Source organism: Trachypithecus francoisi, unplaced genomic scaffold, assembly GCF_009764315.1.
Source record: "Trachypithecus francoisi isolate TF-2019V2 unplaced genomic scaffold, Tfra_2.0 Lachesis_group11, whole genome shotgun sequence".
NCBI lineage: Eukaryota > Metazoa > Chordata > Mammalia > Primates > Cercopithecidae > Trachypithecus > Trachypithecus francoisi.
The window spans coordinates 122528451-122544329 of NW_022681456.1; the positions used below are offsets into that span (position 1 = coordinate 122528451).

The 15879-nt window shown below is 39.8% G+C and overlaps 1 pseudogene; it reads left to right on the plus strand.

Annotated features, from left to right (window-relative positions):
• The first annotated feature begins 11844 nt into the window (after positions 1 to 11844).
• LOC117090793 lies at positions 11845 to 13664 on the plus strand (annotated as a pseudogene).
• The last annotated feature ends 2215 nt before the right edge of the window (positions 13665 to 15879 follow it).

Genomic DNA, 15879 nt, shown 5'->3' on the forward strand with positions numbered 1-15879 from the left:
TTATAGGCACATTATAATAATATATTATATATTACATATGTATATAAAATATATACACACATTAATCATTGTATAACAAGGATCTGTTGTGATAGAAGAAAATTGTGCAGGTGATTGGTTGTGGCTCTTCATACTCTGTAACAAGCGAGATGATCCATCAACATGTTTCATGCCATGTATGGACAAGTGAAGACTCTTCTTTGGTTGATATTTCTAGCTAGTTTATACTTTTGCACCTTATAGGCTTTTGCAAGCATCTGTTTGAAGAGAACAGCTTACCGCAAATCAGTTATTTTTGGTATGGCCATTGTGGATTCCTAGTAGACACAGTCATGCTTCAGAACTTGAAGTTATACTTGAGTGCACTAAAACAGTATCTTAATCCCCTAATTACATCATCAGACTTCTAGTCACTCTATTGACCTTTCTAAGATACTCCCACCCTTTACATTTACTTGATGAATGTTTCTTTAAACGTGGTCCATGAACCACCTGAAATAATTTTTAGCACATTCTCCATTCTAGCTAACTGTACTTTGGGAAGAAAAAGGGGTTTATTGTCGCAAGAATCTGCATTATTAACAAGTTTTCAAGTTATTCTTATATATACTATAGTTTGAGATCTTTATATGCACTAAAGCTTTATATACTAAAGCTTGAGAATAATTCTATAAATATATCGAATTATTCCATGCAGATGACCCAGGATACCCTTTCATAATTGTGGCAGACTCTGTGCACCCTAAAAATTTAGATAAGATGTATGGCAGAACCAAATACCCTAGTACCAATAAAAAGACTGTTAGTTATCAAATAGTCAGATAGTTAAGAACATTTTAACTGAATCACTAAAGAGTGGATTGTGAAAGTCACACACACATCTCACTTCATAATTATCAGTGAGCTTTAAGAAATAAGTGTGTGCTTTCATGATAGACACATAATGAAAATTTTCTTTGATGGATAAACACTTCCTGTCTTCAGGGTTCAAAGCCAGAAGACTGTTTCCACTGTCAAGTAATTTGAGCACCTGGTTTAATTCTGCTCCAATAATAGAAAGCGACTTTTAGGAAATCTCAGATTTTGCTGTTTTTTTAACCTGTAATGTGAAAATGTCAGACTTGGAAACACTTAAAGTCTTTTTAGAAAAATTTTATTTATTTATTTATTTATTTATGTATTATACTTCAAGTTCTAGGGTACATGTGCACAACATGCAGGTTTGTTACGTATGTATATGTGTGGCATGTTGGTGTGCTGCACCCATTAACTCGTCACTTACATTAGGTATATCTCCTAATGCTATCCCTCCCCCATCCCCCCACCCCACGACAGGACCTGGTGGGTGGTGGTCCCCACCCTGTGTCCAAAGTGTTCTCATTGTTCAATTCCCACCTATGAGTGAGAACATGCGCTGTTTGGTTTTCTGTCCTTGCAATAGTTTGCTCAGAATGATGGTTTCCAGCTTCATCCATGTCCCTACAAAGGACATGAACTCATCCTTTTTTATGGCTGCATAGTATTCCATGCTGTATATGTGCCGCATTTTCTTAATCCAGTCTATCACTGATGGACATTTGGGTTGGTTCCAAGTCTTTGCTATTCTGAATAGTGCTGCAATAAACATACATGTGCATGTGACTTTATAGCAGCATGATTTATAATCCTTTGGGTGTATGCCCAGTAATGGGATGGCTGGATCAAATGGTATTTCTAGTTCTAGATCCTTGAGGAATCACCACACTGTCTTCCACAATTGTTGAACTAGTTTACAGTCCCACCAACAGTGTAAAAGCGTTCCTATTTCTCCACATCGTCTCCAGCACCTGTTGTTCCCTGACTTTTTAATGATCACCATTCTAACTGGCGTGACGTGGTATCTCATTGTGGTTTTGATTTGCATTTCTCTGATGGCCTGTGATGATGAGCATTTTTTCATGTGTCTGTTGGCTACATAAATGTCTTCTTTTGAGAAGTGTCTGTTCATATCCTTTGCCCATTTTTCGATGGGGTTGTTAGATTTTTTCTTATAAATTTGTTTAAGTTCTTTGTAGATTCTGGATATTAGCCCTTTGTCAGATGGGTTGTAAAAAGTTTCTCCCATTCTGTGGTTTGCCTGTTCACTCTGCTGGTAGTTTCTTTTGCTGTGCAGAAGCTCTTAAGTTTAATTAGATCCCATTTGTCAATTTTGGCTTTTGTTGCCATTGCTTTTGGTGTTTTAGTCATGAAGTCTTTGCCCATGCCTATGTCCTGAATGGTATTGCCTAGATGTTCTTCTAGGGTGTTTATGGTTTTAGATCTAACATTTATCTAACATTTAAGTCTTTAATTCATCTTGAATTAATTTTTGTGTAAGGTGTAAGGAAGGGATCCAGTTTCAGCTTTCTACATATGGCTAGCCAATTTTCCCAGGACCATTCGTTGAATAAGGAATCCTTTCCCCACTTCTTGTTTTTGTCAGGTTTGCCAAAGATCAGACGGTTGTAGATGTGTGATATTATTCCTGAGGGCTTTGTTCTGTTCCATTGGTCTATATCTCTGTTTTGGTACCAGTACCATGCTGTTTTGGTTACTGTAGCCTTGTAGTATAGTTTGAAGTCAGGTAGTGTGATGTCTCCAGCTTTGTTCTTTTGTCTTAGGATTGTCTTGGCAATGAGGGTTCTTTTTTGGTTCCATATGAACTTTAAAGCAGTTTTTTCCAATTCTGTAAAGAAAGTCATTAGTAGCTTAATGGGGATGGCATTGAATCTATAAATTACCTTGGGCAGTATGGCCATTTTCACAATATTGATTCTTCGAATCCATGAGCATAGAATGTTCTTCCGTTTGTTTGTGTCCTTTTTTATTTCGTTGAGCAGTGGTTTGCATTTCTCCTTGAATAGGTCCTTCACATCCCTTGTAAGCTGGATTCCTAGGTATTTTATTCTCTTTGAAGCAATTGTGAATGGGAGTTCTCTCATGTTTTGGCTCTCCGTTTATCTGTTATTGGTGTAGAGGAATGCTTGTGATTTTTGCACATTGATTTTGTATCCTGAGACTTTGCTGCAGTTGCTTATCAGCTTACAGAGATTTTGGGCTGAGATGATGGGGTTTTCTAAACATACATCTGCAAACCAGTACAATTTGACTTTCTCTTTTCCTAATTGAAAACCCTTTATTTCTTTCTCCTGCCTGATTGCCCTGGCCAGAACTTCCAACACTATGTTGAATAGGAGTGGTGAGAGAGGGCATCCCTGTCTTGTGCCAGTTTTCAAAGGGAATGCTTCCAGTTTTTGCCCATTCAGTATGATACTGGCTGTGGGTCTGTCATAACCAGCTCTTATTATTTTGAGATACGTTCCATCAATACCTAGTTTATTGAGAGTTTCTAGCATGAAGGGCTGTTGAATTTTGTCGAAGGCCTTTTCATCTATTGAGATAATCGTGTGGTTTTTGTCTTTGGTTCTGTTTATATGATGGATTACATTAATTGATTTGCATATGTTGAACCAGCCTTGCATCCCAGGGATGAAGCCCACTTGATCACGGTGAATAAGCTTGTTGATGTGCTGCTCGATTTGATTTGCCAGTATTTTATTGAGGATTTTTACATTGATGTTCATCAGGGATATTGTTCTAAAATTCTCTTTTTTTGTTGTGTCTCTGCCAGGCTTTGGTATCAGGATGATGCTGGCCTCCTAAAATGAGTTAGGGAGGATTCCCTCTTTTTCTGTTGATTGGAACAGTTTCAAAAGGAATGGTACCAGCTCCTATTTGTACCTCTGGTAGAATGTGGCTGTGAATCCGTCTGGTCCTGGACTTTTTTGGTTGGTAGGCTATTAATTATTGCCTCAATTTCAGAGCCGTTATTGGTCTATTCAGGGATTCAACTTCTTCTTGGTTTAGTCTTGGGAGAGTGTATGTGTTAGGGAATGTAACCATTTCTTCTACATTTTCTAGTTAATTTGTGCAGAGGTATTTATAGTATTCTCTGATGGTAGTTTGTATTTCTGTGGGCTCAGTGGTGATATCCTCTTTATTATTTTTTATTGTGTCTATTTGATTCTTCTCTCTTTTCTTCTTTATTAGTCTTGCTAGTGGTCTATCTATTTTGTTGATCTTTTCAAAAACCAGCTCCTTGATTCACTGATTTTTTTGAAGGGTTTTTCGTGTCTCTATCTCCAGTTCTGCTCTGATCTTAGCGTTTCTTGTCCTCTGTTAACTTTTGAATGTGTTTGCTCTTGCTTCTCTGGTTCTTTCAATTGTGATGTTAGGGTGTCAATTTAGATCTTTCCTGCTTTCTCTTGTGGGCATTTAGTGCTATAAAGTTCCCTCTACACACTGCTTTGAATGTGTCCCAGAGATTCTGGTATGTTGTGTCTTTGTTCTCACTGGTTTCAAAGAACATCTTTATTTCTGCCTTCATTTTGTGATGTACCCAGTAGTCACTCAGGAGTAGGTTGTTCAGTTTCCATGTAGTTGAGTGGTTTTGAGTGAGTTTCTTAATCCTGAGTTCTAGTTTAATTGCACTGTGGTCTGAGAGACAGTTTGTTATAATTTCTGTTCTTTTACATTTGCTGAGGAGTACTTTACTTCCAACTATGTGGTCAATTTTGGAAAAAGTGCGATGTGCTGAGCAGAATGTATATTCTGTTGATTTGGGGTGGAGAGTTCTGTAGATGTCTATTAGGTCTGCTTGGTGCAGAGCTGAGTTCAATTGCCGGATATCCCTGTTAACTTTCTGTCTCGTTGGTCTGTCTAATGTTGACAGTGGGGTATTAAAATCTCCAATTATTATTGTATGGGAGTCTAAGGCTCTTTGCAGGTCTCTAAGGGCTTGCTTTATGAATCTGGGTGCTCCTGTATTGGGTGCATATATATTTAGGATAGTTAACTCTTCTTGTTGAATTGATCCTTTACCATTATGTAAATGGCCTTCTTTGTCTCTTTTGATCTTTGTTGGTTTAAAGTCTGTTTTATCAGAGACTAGGATTGCAAGCCCTCCTTTTATGGGTTTTCCATTTCCTTGGTATATCTTCCTCCATCCCTTTATTTTGAGCCTATGTGTGTCTCTGCACGTGAGATGGGTCTTCTGAACATAGCACACTGATGGGTCTTGATTCTTTATCCAATTTGCCAGTCTGTGTCTTTTAATTGGAGCATTTAGCCCATATACATTTAAGGCTAATATTGTTATGCGTGAATTTGATCCTGTCATTATGATGTTAGCTGGTTATTTTGCTCATTAGTTGATGCAGTTTCTTCCTAGCATTGATGGGCTTTACAGTTTGGCATGGTTTTGCAGTGGCTGGTATCGCTTGTTCCTTTCTGTGTTTAGTATTTTCTTCAGGAGCTCTTATAAGGCAGGCCTGGTGGTGACAAAACCTCTCAACATTTGTTTGTCTGTAAAGGATTTTATTTCTCCTTCACTTACGAAACTTAGTTTGGCTGGATATGAAATTCTGGGTTGATATGAAATTCTTTTCATTAAGAATGTTGAATATTGGCCTCCACTCTCTTCTGGCTTGTAGAGTTTTTGCCAAGAGATCTGCTGTTAGTCTGATGGGCTTCCCTTTGTGGGTAACCCGATCTTTCTTTCTTGCTGCCCTTAACATTTTTTCATTCATTTCAGCTTTGGTGAATCAGACAATTACGTGTCTTGGAGTTGCTCTTCTCAAGGAATATCTTTGTGGCATTCTCTGTATTTCCTAAATTTGAATGTTGGCCTGCCTTGCTAGGTTGGAGAAGTTCTCCTGGGTAGTGTCCTGCAGAGTGTTTTCCAACTTAGTTCCATTCTCCCTGTTACTTTCAGGTACACCAATCAGACATAGCTTTGGTCTTTTCACATAGTCCCATATTTCTTGGAGGCTTTGTTCATTTCTTTTTACTCTTTTTTCTCTAAGCTTCTCTTCTGGCTTCATTTCATTCATTTGATCTTCAATCACTGTTACCCTTTCTTCCACTTGATCAAATCGGCTACTGATGCTTGTGCATGCATCGTGTAGTTCTCGTACCATGGTTTTCAGCTCCATCGGGTCATTTAATGTCTTCTCTACACTGTTTATTCTAGTCAGCCATTCGTCTAAACTTTTTTCAAGGTCCTAGCTTCTTTGAGATCGGTTCGAATATCCTCCTTTAACTCAGAGAAGTTTCTTATTACTGATCGTCTGAAGCCCTCTTCTCTCAATTCGTCAAAGTCATTCTCCATCTAGCTTTGTTCCGTTGCTTGTGAGGAGCTGCGTTCCTTTGGAGGAGAAGAGGCACTCTCATTTTTAGAATTTTCAGCTTTTCTGCTCTGGTTTCTCCCCATCTTTGTGGTTTTACCTACCTTTGGTCTTTGATGATGGTGACATACAGATGGGGTTTTGGTGTGGATGTCCTTTCTGCTTGTTATTTTTCCTTCTAACATTCAGGACCCTCTGTTGCAGGTCTGTTGCAGTTTGCTCGGGGTCCACTCCAAACCTCACCAGCTGAGGCTGCAGAACAGCAGGCAAATGTTGCTGCCTAATCCTTCCTCTGGAAGCTTTGTCTCCTAGGGGCACCCGGCTGTATGAGGTGTCAGTCGGCCGCTACTGAGAGATGTCTCCCAGTTAGGCCACTTGGGGGTCAGGGACCCACTAGAGGAGGCAGTCTGTTTGTTCTCAGATCTCATACGCCATGCTGGGAGAATCACTACTCTCTTCAAAGCTGTCAGACAGGGACATTTAAGTCTGCAGAAGTTTCTGCTGCCTGTTGTTCAGCTATGCCCTGCCCCCAGAGGTGGAGTCTACAGAGGCAGGCAGGCCTCCTTGCGCTGCAGTGGGCCCCACGCAGTTCAAATTCCTGGCAGCTTTGTTTACCTCCTCAAGCCTCAGCCATGGCGGACGCCCCTCCCCCAGCCTCACTGCCACCTTGCAGTTTGATCTCAGGCTACTGTGCCAGCAGTCGGCGAGGCTCTGTGGGCATGGGAACCTCTGAGCCAAGTTCAGGATATAATCTCCTGGTGTGCCATTTGCTAAGACCATTGGAAAAGTGCAGTATTAGGGTGGGAGTGTCCTGATTTTCCAGGTACCATCTGTCATGGCTTCCCTTGGCTAGGAAAGGGAATTCCCTGACCCCTTGTGCTTCCTAGGTGAGGCGATGCCCCACCCTGCTCTGTGGGCTGCATCCACTGTCCAACAAGCCCCAGTGAGATGAACCCAGTACCTCAGCTGGAAATGCAGAAATCACCCATCTTCTGCATCACTCACGCTGGGAGCTCTAGACTGGAGCTGTTCTTATTCGGCCATCTTGGAACCTCCCCGCGACTGTCCTCCCTAATCTTTTAGTATGCAGATGGGTTCTCTACCTGGCCTGTGCCTTGTTGCCTGTTCCTTTACTGTACATGTGATGACAAGAAAAGAAGATGGAGCCTCCATGTTGAACATGCCTGGCCCTGAGGTAGCCCTTTTCTATTGTCACAGTGGCTGGCATTCATCTGTACAAGCTTCCAGCTTGCTCATCTATGTCTGCATCTCGATTTCTCAGGCTGCTCTTCATTAGAAAAGATGTTTTCTGCTGCTTTTTGTTAAAATGGAAAATTCTGCCTATGATTCTGTTGTCCTTACTATCTGCCTAAATAATTTCTTTCTATGTCCTGTATCACTGGCTTCCCCCTAACTACCAAGTTGTTGTTAAAAACTGCTCCCTGAATGCTCTAAGAGACTGATTTGAGTTTTGAATAAAACTCTGGACTCCCACACAGCTGGCTCTGCATGAGTTACTCTTTCTCTATTGCAATTTCCCTGTCTTGATAAATTGGCTCTGTCTAAGCATTGGGCAAGGTGAACCTGTTGGGTGGTTACATTCTCACTGTTATAATTTTTCAAAGGTGATTTCAGTCATGCCACCATCAGTGTAGGCCTCACCCTGGGAGATTGTTAGAAACGTAGAATCCTGGACCCAGTGAATATGAATCTGCAGTTTTAAAAGATCTCCAGGTAATTCACAGATGCGTTAAAGTTTTAGAACTACTGCTATAAGTGACATGGCTTCTTGATAAGTTATTTTCTGATTTTCAATCTGAGGTCCCCTGGGCTGCCTACCTGGATGTGTGGATAGGGGTTGAGGAAAGAGATGAACATTGGTGTTTCTCTTCAAGAGTTTGAATTTGATGTTTGTTTGCACATTTCAATGTATTTGTATATTTTTAAAAATGGAGAAGTTATTCCCAGAGTGAAATTTTGTATTCACCTAGAAAATCCATTTCAACTATCTGAGTTAATTTACCAACAGTTCCCAGAAGAGGGCGCTGCAATGCCTTTCTCTTTTTGTCGGTACACCTGTGTACTGATGTCAGAAAGTAATTGGTAAAATATTTAAATCCATCTTATTTCATTGGATGTACCAATACTTGTACTTGCTAAGTAGCTATTCTTTTCTTTACTTTGTAGATGAGTAGAGAGGAAGACTGAACTGTTTCCCAACTCCCAAATTCAGGCTTCTTTCAAAATCTACAGTAACACTGGGGACCGTTATACCAGGACACACGGAGGCGAAGAACTAAAGCAAAACACTGTCTGCTTCACAGTTTTGCCTAAGACTGGGCTTAATTCTTAAAAAGGTAGCTCTGCTCTTAGTTGAGCAGTCTGGCTAAATTCAAGTAGACTAAACCAATGTTTATTGTGTTGCTTTGCTAAGAGCCTTTTAGCTGCTTTCAACACAAAATGTTATCCATATTGCTTAGACTTTGCAAACGTAAATAAAATATTCTGTTATGTGTTTTGCAAGAATTTTGAGGGTGAGCTAATGTCAAGGTACCTCTGAACAATATTTTATACATGTATAGGATGAACAGGACTGCCTTGATGTTCCCCTCAACTTTACTAAACTTTAAGACAGATTTCTTCTGGACTTATTGCTCCTTTACTTCTCTTTTCTTAGATTGTTTACTTTAGAAAACTTCCCGCTATAAATTATTTCTCTTCTTATTTGAGATTTAAATTTTTCTCAAGTCTTTTTATCACTTTTGCAACCCAGAAATAGCTTTCTCAGAGACCTGGGAACCATTTCTTTGAAAAATAATCATCAAGAAAAATAGTTCCCTTATCTTCCCATCTCTGTGGGAGGGTAGTACTCTAACTTCCATATGTGCCAGTTAGCAAATACCGATGGTCTAATCATGTTGACCCACATTCCCCACTAACATTCTCCAGAACTTTTTCACTAGCATACTCCAGCCTTTGCAAACTCTCCTGTCTTTTGTTCAACAGATTTGAATACAGTCTCTCTTTCCTATTGGAACAGGCTTAACACCTATTGCAGCAATTTTGAATAAAGTCTTCTTTGCCTATTTAACTTTCTCCAATGCAATTTTTCTTTGAGAATAGCCTATTGAGATGCAAATACAGTAAGGTTATTGTATTAGCTACTTGCATACTACTGGCATTCTTTATGGCTCATTATTAGAAAATAATAAGTGTAATTGAGGAATATGGGTATTTTTCCTCTACACCTGAAACCACTGAAAAGTAATCCTATAGATAAAGTAGCTCCTGTTCAATGTTTTTCCCTTATATCTTCCTAAAATACATTATTCTACTGTTCTTCCTACTTCAAGGACCACAGTGTCTCATTTGCTGACTTTTCCTGTGTTTTCCTCTAAATGCAAAATTAAGATTTTATTCTTGGCTCACGTCACTTCTCTATTTACACAGGTACAGACATGTAGATTAAGAGATCTCATTGTCACTTCCACAGTTACCCTTCTGCAAACCTGTTCCACCTAGCAGTCAGAGTTATCTTCTAAAATATAAAAATGTAAAAGTATCTTTTCTCTGCTTGAAGTCCTTCAACAGTTCTTCATTGCAGTTAGAGAAAAAATGATACTCAAATCCTTCGCACTGTTTTACAAGGTCCAATACAATCTAGTGTCTTTATATGTCCTCAACCTCAACCTTCACCACTCATCCTTCTTCACTTCTGCCTCCACTGCCATGTTGATCATATTAGATCCACAAGAACTTCTTTCCATTCCTAGCACATGCCAGGTTCTCCTTCCTTAGGCCCTTTGCTCCTGCTGTTCCCAAGGGAAGGAATGCTCATTCCTCAGATCTATTTTGGTTATGACAGCTGAAAGTTTTTCCCCAAAGATCTGGAACAAAACGTGGATGGCTACTCTCATCCCTCTTATTCAACATAGTACTAGAAGCCCAGCCCAAGCAATTAGACAAGAGGAAAAAAATACAGAAAAAAATCTAAATTTTCTGTATTTCTAAATGGAGAAAGGAGGAAGTCAAATGTTCCTGTTTTCTGATGACATAATCTTATATATAGAAAACTGGAAAGTCGACCAAAAACTCTCAGAAGAGATACAAGAACTTAGTAAATTTGCAAGATACAAAATTAAGACAGAAAAAAATCTGTAATATTTATATACACACATAATATACTAGCTGAAAGCAAAATCTAGAAGGCAATCCCATCTGCAATAGCTACACACACAAAAAATCTAGGAATAAATTTAACCGAGGAAGTGAAAAATCTCTATGGTATAGGAAAATCCAGGTTCTTGTCACATGACTAAGATAAATTAGGCATGAGGACACATTGTAGGGTGAGTAGGGCAGAGTTTACATTTTTATGATTTCTTATAATCTTTTATTAAAACACATTTCACTGTTCTTACACACCTTGCATGTAAATCTATTTCCAATAGTCTCAATTGTATGCCATAATGGTAACTTTTAGCAATTGTTAACTTTAACGTAAAACCTGGTAAGTTGTTTTGATTATGTGCTAGGTGCAGCCAAGGTTTGACTCCTTCCAGCATAATTAAGGGCGTGTCCCCAGGCCTTACCAATTGTGAAGTCAGCAAATTGAAAAGTTCTCAAAAACCAAAAAAGCAGTTTATGACCTTAAAATATTTAGCCAACCTAGTATCTGACCTGTATAATGTAGTCCACCTATTTACATTCTGATGACATCTGCTTTTTACCAATAATCTTTAAGGCTGTTTTTATTTCTCCAAGATCAAAGTTACATGAACTGAAAGGTACCACAGCTTTTTATCTTCTCTTTTATAAAATATGTGATCCAAGTGCTTGTCTTCCTTTAGGCAAAATTAATTAGAGCTCTTTTTTATATGAACATCACACACACAACACATATATAATTACATAGACAGGTAAAAGATAATCCAATCCCCATAAGATCTTTCATTTGCCAATCTCCTAACTGGCTTATTGGCCTCTGGGTGCTTTTAATTTCTGGGGTCCATGAGAAAAACAGAGGTCTCCCCCCTCTCATGCACACATTAAAAATGGCAAAGCAAAATGCAGAAAAAATAATTCAGTTGACCAAGAAAAACCGTTTTCCAGCAAAACAAGGTCCAAGAAAAGGGAAACCTAAAAGCCTTTTAAATATGACCCTAACTCGGATATCCACTTTTAGTTAAGCTGAGCACTCCTTAGGAAAATCCTGTTAACTCCCTTATTATCTGAATTTAGCCACACCAAGTGGCCAGTATTTCTGACTTTCAAACTCTGCTAAAGCCTCAGAGAAAGGAAAATCCAAGGCAGTTCGTGGAGAGAAATGGAATCAACAAATAGCAAAAGGTCATGCAGATACCAAGCTAGACAAGACTCATTCCCTAAGCCAGGATTGAATCCAAGCTACACAGAGGCTACACAAAACCTTGCCAAGTGGTTACAGGTCTTGCTCCCAAGGATGTTAAACAAGATGGAGGTCCTCAGCAAATTTGCTATGGACCATACAGAAAGACATGGAAAGCAGACCAGATTGGCTACAGCTTAAGATCTTCCTCACAAATCCTCTCTCACAATTAAAACTCTACAGAGAGTCCTCTGCTCAGTCCTGCAGCTGCCCACTACCCTCCTACTGTCCACCATGGCCCTGCTGCACTCCGTCCGCGACCTCTCCGGGATCGCCCGCCACCTTCCACCTGAGCCTCGCCGCCGCGGCCTCAGCCAGAGACAGCTCCTGATGGACCCATGTAGAAATGGGACCTCCAGATATCTTTCTGGGAGTCACTGAAGCCTTTAAGAGGGACAGCAATAGCAAAAAGATGAATCTGGGAGTTGATGCCTACCGGGATGATAACGGAAAGCCTTATGTGCTGCCTAGCGTCCGCAAGGCAAAGGTCCAGATTACCACAAAAAGTTTGGACAAGGAATACCTGCCCGTTGGGGGACTGGCTGAATTTTGCAAGGCATCTGCTGAGCTAGCTCTCAGTGAGAACAGCGAATCTTGAGAAGTGGCCAGTTTGTCACTGGAACTGGAGCCTTACGGATTGGAGCCAGTTTTCTGCAAAGATTTTTTAAGGTCATGTGAGATGTCTTTCTGCCTAAACCAAGCTGGGGAAATCACACACCCGTCTTCAGGGACACTGGCATGCAGCTACAAGGTTATCAGTTTTATGACCCCAAGACTTGCGGTTTTGACTTCACAGGTGCTGTGAAGGACCTTTCAAAAATACCAGAGCAAAATGTTCTTCTTCTGTATGCCTGCACCCACAATTCCACAGGAGTGGACCCACATCCAGAACAGTGGAAGGAAATGCCAACATTGGTAAAGAAGAAGAATCTCTTTGCCTTCTTTGACATGGCCTACCAAGGCTTTACCATTGGTGATGGTGATAAGGATGCCTGGACTGTGTGCCACTTCATCAAACAGGGCATTAATGTTTGTCTCTACCGATCATATGCCAAGAACATGGGCTTATATAGTGAGTGTGTAGGAGCCTTCACTGTGGTATGCAAAGATGAGATGAAACCAAAAGGGTAGAGTCACAGTTGAAGATCTTGAGCCCTCCCATGCATTCCAACTGTCCCCACCATAGGCCCAGATTGCTTCTACCATTCTTAACACCCCTGATTTGTGAAAACAATGGTTGCAAGAAGTGAAAGGCATGGCCGACCACATCATTAGCATGTGGACTCAGCTGGTCTCCAACCTCAAGAAGGAGAGTTCCACCCACAACTGGCCACACATCACTGCCCAAATTGGCATGTTTTGTTTCACAGGGCTAAAGCCTGAACAGGTGGATCAGCTGACCAAAGAGTTCTCCATCTATATGACAAAGGAGGGCCGCATCTCTGTGGCAGGGGTCACCTCTGGCAATGTGGGCTACCTTGCTCATACCATTCACCAGGTCACCAAGTAACGTACCTGGTGCAAGGAAACAGAGACAGCCTTTCTGTCTTCAGCCTCTGCTATTGGAAGCTTCACACAGAGGATGAGAGAGGGTGGATGGTGGTGAGTGGATCATTTCCGTAAACCACAGTGTGTAACATTCAGCGACTGAATGTTTCTCAGAAAAGAACATGTAGTGACACAGGGCAGAGGGATCCGTGGCTGGCATCTGGAACATTGTGGCTCTAAACCAAACTCTCCCCGTCCTTTTATCTCCAACTTTTCTCAAAGAGTTTACATGTACAAGAAAGTCATCACACCAAAAAACCTGCCAATTATGCTATTGCAATATTTCAGAAGCTTTAACTGAAGTGTCATACAGTGTCGGATTCCTCATGAGAAAGAGCCACATTAGAGGCTTTGAGAGAAGACCTAGTTCTGTCATGAACACTTGGCTTCATGTCTGTCCTCCCATCATGGAGCAGCCTTGTCAATAGACTGCATTGCGGAAATTATGTTTTATGAAAACCAATGAGTCTGCTGCCACTACAGCAAGGAAAATAATGCAGTTTTCTGTCTTATTTAAGAAAAAGAGAATGCTCTCTTTTCTCCCTTGCCATTGCTGTTCTTTTCCTTATGCACAAAGATTTTTAACTAATGCAGATTTTTATCTCATTCTACTGCTTGAATGACCATCAACCCCATCCTATTGGGATTTTTTTAAGAATAAACATAATTTTCTGCTGATGTCATACCCTCGCCTTTCTCAGCAAAGAATAATGGAGAGTAGGTAACTGTACTTTATCTCAGCATCCTCTTGAATCATTGTGTAGTCTTCTCTGGTTGTGATGTTGTCTCTGCCCAGTTGTATCTCCTCTGTTGAATGTGGTTGTGCAGTCACTCATCTCACCCCCTGAGTTCAGTGGCACAGGGTGGTACCAGGAAAGAGGATATTCTAGGCTTTGTGTGCTGCCAGCTGGGTTCAGGCTTCACCCCCTGGAAACCATGTAGACTTATTGCAGCCTAGAGATTTGTGGAACTTCGAACTTGAGGGAGATGATTTAGGGTATCTGGCAGAAGAAACTTCTAAGCACTGAAGCAGTCAAGAGGTGACTTGCGTGCTGTTAAAATATTCAGTTTTGAAAGGGAAGCAGAGGATAAAGTTTAGAAAATTTTCAGCCTGATGATGTGATGGAAAACAAAAAAAACCATTTTCTGTTTCTCCATTGTGCAGGAGATAGGTGGAATACCTCCTAGCATTCCATTGCACTGTATGATTACTACGGTTAAAAATAATATGTAATATAGTTTCAAAAAGCTAGGAAGAGGATATTAAATGTTTCCAACATAAAGAAATGATAAATGTTTGAGATGATAAATATGCTAATTACCCTAATAGAATTATTGTACATCATATGTATCAAAATATCACTACATACTTTATGAATATGTAGTTACTATTTGTCAATTAAGAAACAAAAGGGAAAAAAGGAAAAAATAAAACTGTAACTAATCCCAAGTTTAAGTATGAAATTGGATTTCCTATATTAAATGCCTACACCCACACTGTGAATGAATTTTATTTATATTAATATGTAAAGTTGTAATGTGACAAATGAGCTTATGAGGTTGTGTTTATGACAACATTCTATTCACTGAAGAGAAAGAGTACCTCAAATATTTCTATTTACCATTAAAACTAGAACTGATTTCAAAGATCTATATTCAAGAGAACAGAGAAAGAAATTTTAAGATAATTTCTGCAAGTTAAGGTTATTTGTTTCTAAATCTTACCCAAAATAATGCAAATGATGCCTTGTTTTCAAATTTTATTTTCATAAATCATCAATAACTATTTCCAACAAGTTATCCTGTAAATTTCATAATTATTTGTTATTATTTTACAAGCAGGTAATATGTGAATTTCAGATGTTTATGCACAGTTGGACTGTAATTGACAAAATAACATTAAGATACCAAATTTTTATTTTTTGGTATTTGGAGCTATTCTTTTTTTTTTTTTTAATTATGCTTTAAGTTCTAGGGTACATGTGCATAACGTGCAGGTTTGTTACATACATATACTTGTGCCATGTTGGTGTGCTGCACCCATCAACTCGTCAGCACCCATCAACTTGTCATTTACATCAGGTATAACTAACAATGCAATCCCTCCCCCCTCCCACCTCCCCGTGATAGGCTCCGGTGTGTGATGTTCCCCTTCCCGAGTCCAAGTGATGTCATTGTTCAGTTCCCACCTATGAGTGAGAACATGCGGTGTTTGGTTTTCTGTTCTTGCGATAGTTTGCTGAGAATGATGGTTTCCAGCTGCATCCATGTCCCTACAAAGGACACAAACTCATCCTTTTTTATGGCTGCATAGTATTCCATGGTGTATATGTGCCACATTTTCTTAATCCAGTCTGTCACTGATGGACATTTGGGTTGATTCCAAGTCTTTGCTATTGTGAATAGTGCCACAATAAACATATGTGTGCATGTATCTTTATAGCAGCATGATTTATAATCCTTTGGGTATATACCCAGTAGTGGGATGGCTGGGTCATATGGTACTTCTAGTTCTAGATCCTTGAGGAATCACCATACTGTGTTCCATAATGGTTGAACTAGTTTACAATCCCACCAACAGTGTAAAAGTGTTCCTATTTCTCCACATCCTCTCCAGCACCTGTTGTTTCCTGACTTTTGAATGATTGCCATTCTAACTGGTGTGAGATGGTATCTCATTGTGGTTTTGATTTGCATTTCTCTGATGGCCAGTGATGATGA